The sequence below is a fragment of the Carlito syrichta genome, unplaced genomic scaffold (assembly GCF_000164805.1).
Source record: "Carlito syrichta isolate Samal-C Ts95f unplaced genomic scaffold, Tarsius_syrichta-2.0.1 Scaffold61007, whole genome shotgun sequence".
NCBI classification, from domain to species: Eukaryota; Metazoa; Chordata; class Mammalia; order Primates; family Tarsiidae; genus Carlito; species Carlito syrichta.
In genome coordinates, this window is record NW_007005103.1 from 1 (window position 1) to 5,389 (window position 5,389).

The window sequence follows — 5,389 nt, forward strand, 5'->3', positions numbered from 1 at the left end:
CACCAGACCTCACCTCCGAGGCAGGGTTTTCAAAGAGATCTCTCCAAATCTATATGCAAATTCTGATTCATCTGGTTTAATCACACATCGCTGGATGGTGTCATAAATTTGATTACCTTTTTTTCATGACTTCCAGGATAAGTTTCAGGGTGATGATGGGTCTCTTCAAAAAGAAGACGGGCACATGTGACTTAAAAAGCAAATTATGAGTCGGGTTCGGTGGCTCAGCCTGTAATCCCACGCCTTTGGGATTGCCTGAGCCCGCGGGTTCGAGACCCGCCTGGGCAACTTGGCAAGACCTCATCTCTACAATAAATCAAAAATCAGCCAGATGTGGTAGTGCACGCCTATAATTCAGGCTACTTGGAAGGCTGAGGCGGAAGGATTGCCGGAGCCCAGCAGGTCGAGGCTACGGTGGCCAGGAGTGGCCACTGCACTTCAGTCTGGGCAACAGAGTGAGACTCCAACTCAAAAAAAAAAAAAAAGCAAATTATGTCAAAGAAAACATTTAAACTGAGACCTTGTCATGACTCCCTGAGACAGTGAATTTCATTCTGCTTTCCTTCAGAGAGCCGACAAGTGAAGGCTTCTGTGTCACGACAGGAGTCTGTGCGGAGACCACCGACACACAAGCAACAGAACCCTCCGACGCCAAAGATGCTGCGTGAAGGTTTCATACTGAAAGAGTTTCCTTGCTGGTATTAGTGACCCACACCACAAGAAAGCAAGCATACTTCTTTTTCAAAGTAAGTTTTACCAACTTCTCTCTTATAAAAATAGAAAAACATGTTGGGGGTTGGGAAAAGAGTGTCATGTTTCTGGCCAGACTTGCTGGCCTCTGGCTTCCAGGGTCAGCATCGTCAGGGGGAAACGTCTCCGTGCCCAGGGTCATCAGGGACATGGACCAACCACCCAGAAGCACGACAACGCTGTTCAGAGGAAAGGAGACACATGACCCCAAAGACACGTGCAGGTTAAACACAGACAAACGTGAGTGTGGCCTTTACCGATCGCCTTTATCTCTGGTGGGAATGGCTACAGCTCGTTCCGCCCGGGGAACCAGCTAAAGTGGCTCCCCTGCCCCTTGGCCCTCCTCGCCAGCAGTTCCTCCTCATCCTCCTCGCGGGCCTTCTTCACCTCCTCCCTGGTCTGGACGGCGTCCATCTCCCTTTCTGGACCCTGGAGAGGAGACAAAAGGCAAAGGCCCCCGCGGCCCGGGGTTCGCTTACGTGGACCGAGTGCACGTCAGTGCTCAGGCTGCCCTCTTGCCAGAAATCTCCACAGCCCTGGACAGACCGAGTGAGAGCCCAGACACATCAAGTCCTCATTGCTGGAAACAGCCACATTACCTGACATGGGACCCGGGTCTCTCAAATGTGATCCAAATCAGTATCTGAGATGGGAGAGTACATGGGTTATCAGGCGGGTCTGAATCCCATCACGGCGCCTTCATAAGAGAGGGGCAGGTGGAGAGCTGACACCCACAAACGAGGGGAGAAGGCCACAGGAAGACAAGGCAGGGGCCAGAGCAACACAGTCACCAGCCAGGAACCCTGGCAGCCATCAGAAGCTGGAGAGGCAAGGAGGCATCTTCCCCTAGAGCCTGCGGAGGGAGCTCGGCCCTGCAGCCTCCCTGATTCGGGCCAACAGATGCTGAGATGGGGCTTCTGGCCTCCAGAACAGAGGGCCGTGTCTATGACTTCAGGACACCCAGCTCATGACAATTACAGCAACCACAGGAATCAAAGAGTCGCCTTCTGTTACCTGAGGAACCGGCCCCATCCATCAAACAGCAGATTCGTGAATGGGCCCATGAACAGAGGCCTCGGAGTCTAAATAAGAAAATCTAGCTGGGCGCAGTGACTCACGCCTGTAATCCCAACACTTTGGGAGGCTGAGGCAAGAGAATTGTCTGAGCCCAGGGGTTTGAGACCAGCTTCAAACCTCGTCTCTACAGTAAATAAAAAAGTTAGCTTGATGTGGTGGCACACGCCTATAGTTCCAGTTACTTGGAAGGCTGAGCAGGAAGGTTTGCCTGATCCCAGTAGGCCAAGGCTGCGGTAGCCATAAGTGTGCCATTGTACTCCATCCTGGGCCACAGGGTGAGAATAAAGAAAAGAAAAATTCAGGCGTGTATGATTAATAAGAGGGTCAAGGTCAGCATGCAGACAACATCAAGAAAGCTCCCATAGTATTCTCTGAGAAAGCATTTTAGTAAAGATTTAGGGCAGAAGTCAGACTCAAGAAGAAATGGTTCGTGAAACAATCAATTCATGATAACTGACTTTTTTTGTTGTAGAAATGAGATCTCACTGTTGCCCAGGCTGGTCACGAACTCCTGGCCTCAAGCGCTCCCCCCCCACCTCGACCTTCCTAAGTACTGCGAATACAGGCATGCACCGCCATGTCAGGCCCTTCATACCGCTTTAAACAAAGGAGGGGGAATCTCCATCTGGAACGCCTTAAAACGCTAAGTGTTTCAGCTAGTCTCAATGTGACTTCCAGGATGGGAAGGCGACAAAAAGGCCCTGGGAAAAGAGGAACTGAGGGAATTCCTCTAAAGCCAGGAAGATGTGTGCACACTGCCAGTTTGGCTGTTTGCCCTCCAGACCTCATGCTGACCTTTGGTCCCCAGTGTTGGAGGTGAGCTCATGGGAGGTGTCGGGGGATCCCTCAGGAACAGCTCAGTGCCTCCTGGCAGGCAGTCACCAGTGGGCTCTCCTTCTAAATAGAGGCTTCCTGCGAGAGCTGTTGTTAGGAAGACCCTGGACTCCCCGTGTGTTCTGCATGGCTCCCCTCGCCTCCCCCTGAGTGGAAGCAGCCTGAGACCTCACCAGATGCAGCTTCCCAACCCTGAACCTGCCCGATCACAAGAACCGCGAGCCAAGCAAGCATTTCTTCTTCAGAAACGCCCAGCCTCATGCCCAGCCTCGCTGAGGCTCCCTAGCACACCGCTGACTGACTCAGAGTCGATGGCTGGTACGGCGTCAGGGTCCTCAAAGAGCTTCCCCTAACTCGGGGCACGCAGAGAAGCCCGCTGTCCTCTTAGCTCACGTGAGGTGTGCCACAGTCTTGTTGATACTTAATGGCATAAGAAACAAACGCTTCCATCCATTAACAGTACATACGACAGGTCTTACTACTTTGACTTTAAAGAGTTATAAATGGGCTGGGCATAACCCCAGCACTTTGGGAGGCCGAGGCGGGAGGATCACTTGAGGCCAGAAGTTCAAGACCAGCCTGGGCAACATAGCGAGACCTCGTCTCTACAAAAGAAATCAACGAGTTAGCTAGGCGTGGTGGTGCCTGTAGTCTCAGCGACTCGGGAGGCTGCGGCAGGAGGACTGCCTGAGCCCAGGGGGTGGAGGCTGTGGCAAGCTCCAAGCATGCCATCCGGCCTGGGTGACAGAGCGAGAGCCTGATCCAAAACACGCACACCCCCCACAGGCTTTTCACGAGAGAGGATCTCTCCAGACGCCCACAGAAGGCCATGAAGCAGCGTCCACCTTCATTTGCCATCAGAGATGTGCAAACTAACCCGAGGGAGATGCCGCTGCACGCCTACCAAAACGGACAATCTCAGAGCCGGAGAAGGTTCAAGACTGGAGGGACCACAGCGTATTACTCTGGTAACACTCTGGCAGTTCCTTTCCTTTTAAACACGTTTTTTTTAGCGACGGGGATCTCACTATGTTGCCCGGCTAGCCTCGAACTCCTGGTCTCAGCAATCCCTTCAGTCTCAGACTCCTGAGTGGCGCCACCACGCTAACCCAGGCCGTTTCTCGCACAGCTAGACATGCTCCATATGGCCCAGTGACTCAGCCCTGGGAAAGAAAAGCGGGCGCACATATTCACAACAGCCCCGTTCACACTGTCAATGACGGGAAACAACCCACATGTCAGCTAGAAACAAGCCAACGTCCAGCAAAAGGAGGAGCCAGCTTGGACCTAAGGCGTGGGTGCGTCTCGGACACACCACCATGCTGAGACAGCAGCTCCAGTCACTCACTGCGTGTGTCTAGGCATGTGACATCCTAGAAGAGGCAAGACTGGAGGGGCAGATGGCAGAACAGTGGTTGCCTGGCGGGGGAGGCGTCTACAAAGCGGCCCAAGGATACTTCTGGGTGACGGCACGGTTCTGTATCTTGACTCTGGGGGTGGCTTCACAACTGTATGCATCTGCCAAATGCACAGACTGGCGCACCTAAAAAGGGCACGTCTTACAGTGCGCAAACGACACCTCGACTGCTACGACCTAACCACAGCTAAGAGCACTAGGCACACAGCGTCACAGATGTGGCACAGCTGGAGCCTCATCCCCTGCGGAAGGGAACGCAAATACAGCCACCACGTGGAGAACCGCGGCTGCATGAGCCCGCGCGCCTCAGCAGTCCGGCTCCTGGCACGTGTCCCCTGAGAGACACCCCAAGGCGCTCACGGCAGCTTTGTTGAGAAGGCCTCACACTGGAGCAAGCCCAGGCCGCATCCTCAGAGAAGGGGCACAGCACCTTGCAATGTTCACACTAAGGGCCGGCTGCCATGACGCACAGATGCGCGAACCTCACAACAGCGTCTAGGAGGCTGAGACAGTGGATGGCTCCATCTATTCGCGTTGCCAGGACAGGCAAGTCCGTCTGTGGTGACGGACAGTGCAGGCTTTTGGGGGTGAGGGCTGTCCAGGGGGGTGCATGGAGGCTTCTGGAATGCTGGCCACGTCCACATCTTGAGCTGGGTGCGGCGTTTGTTGATAAAAACACGCCAAGCCCTTTCCTGTGCATTAGGCCTCTGGACAAAATTTGCAAAAGTAAATGAACCACAGAGGAAAAGTCAACGGTGCGCATCTACCTTGGTTTGACCCCAGGTGGCCTTGCCAAAGTTCTCGGCATACTCTTCGTCGTCCGTAATGAGGAAGTTGTCGAAGATGGTTCCGGATCTCACCTGCAGATGAAAAGAAGGCATTCGTTCTTTTTCTTAGAGATGGGGTCTTGTTCTGCTGCCCAGACTGGTCTCAAACCCCTGGGATCCAGTGATCCTCCGGCCTCAGCCCTCAAATAGCTGGGACACCATGTGCGCCACCCTGTGCTTTGCTACTAGGTTTCCATTATTGGTGTGACATATGTAACACTTTCAGGAAAAAAAACCACAGCTGTCTTTTGCTTATACAGTAACAAACAGCAATTAGCTTTCAATAGTAGCTGGCACCCAAACCCACGTTAGAACACTCGTCCCAGCCGGGCTCGGTGGCTCAGCCTGCAATCCCGCGCCATTGGGAGGCTGAGGTGAGTAATTGCCTGAGCCCGTGGGTTAGAGACCCGCCTGGGCAGCGAGACCTCATCTCTACAATAAATCCAAAACTCAGCCGGGCGTGTAGCGCATGCCTGTAATTCTG

General features: G+C 53.6%; 1 long non-coding RNA gene across 1 annotated transcript; it reads right to left on the bottom strand.

Moving 5' to 3' along the window:
* Positions 1-734: 734 nt before the first annotated feature.
* LOC103251963 lies at positions 735-4,939 on the bottom strand. The gene is made up of 2 exons (XR_503755.1): positions 4,846-4,939; positions 735-1,179 (listed from the first exon to the last, which is right to left on the bottom strand). It is a non-coding gene; the product is annotated as an uncharacterized LOC103251963 (long non-coding RNA).
* Between the last annotated feature and the right edge of the window lie 450 nt (positions 4,940-5,389).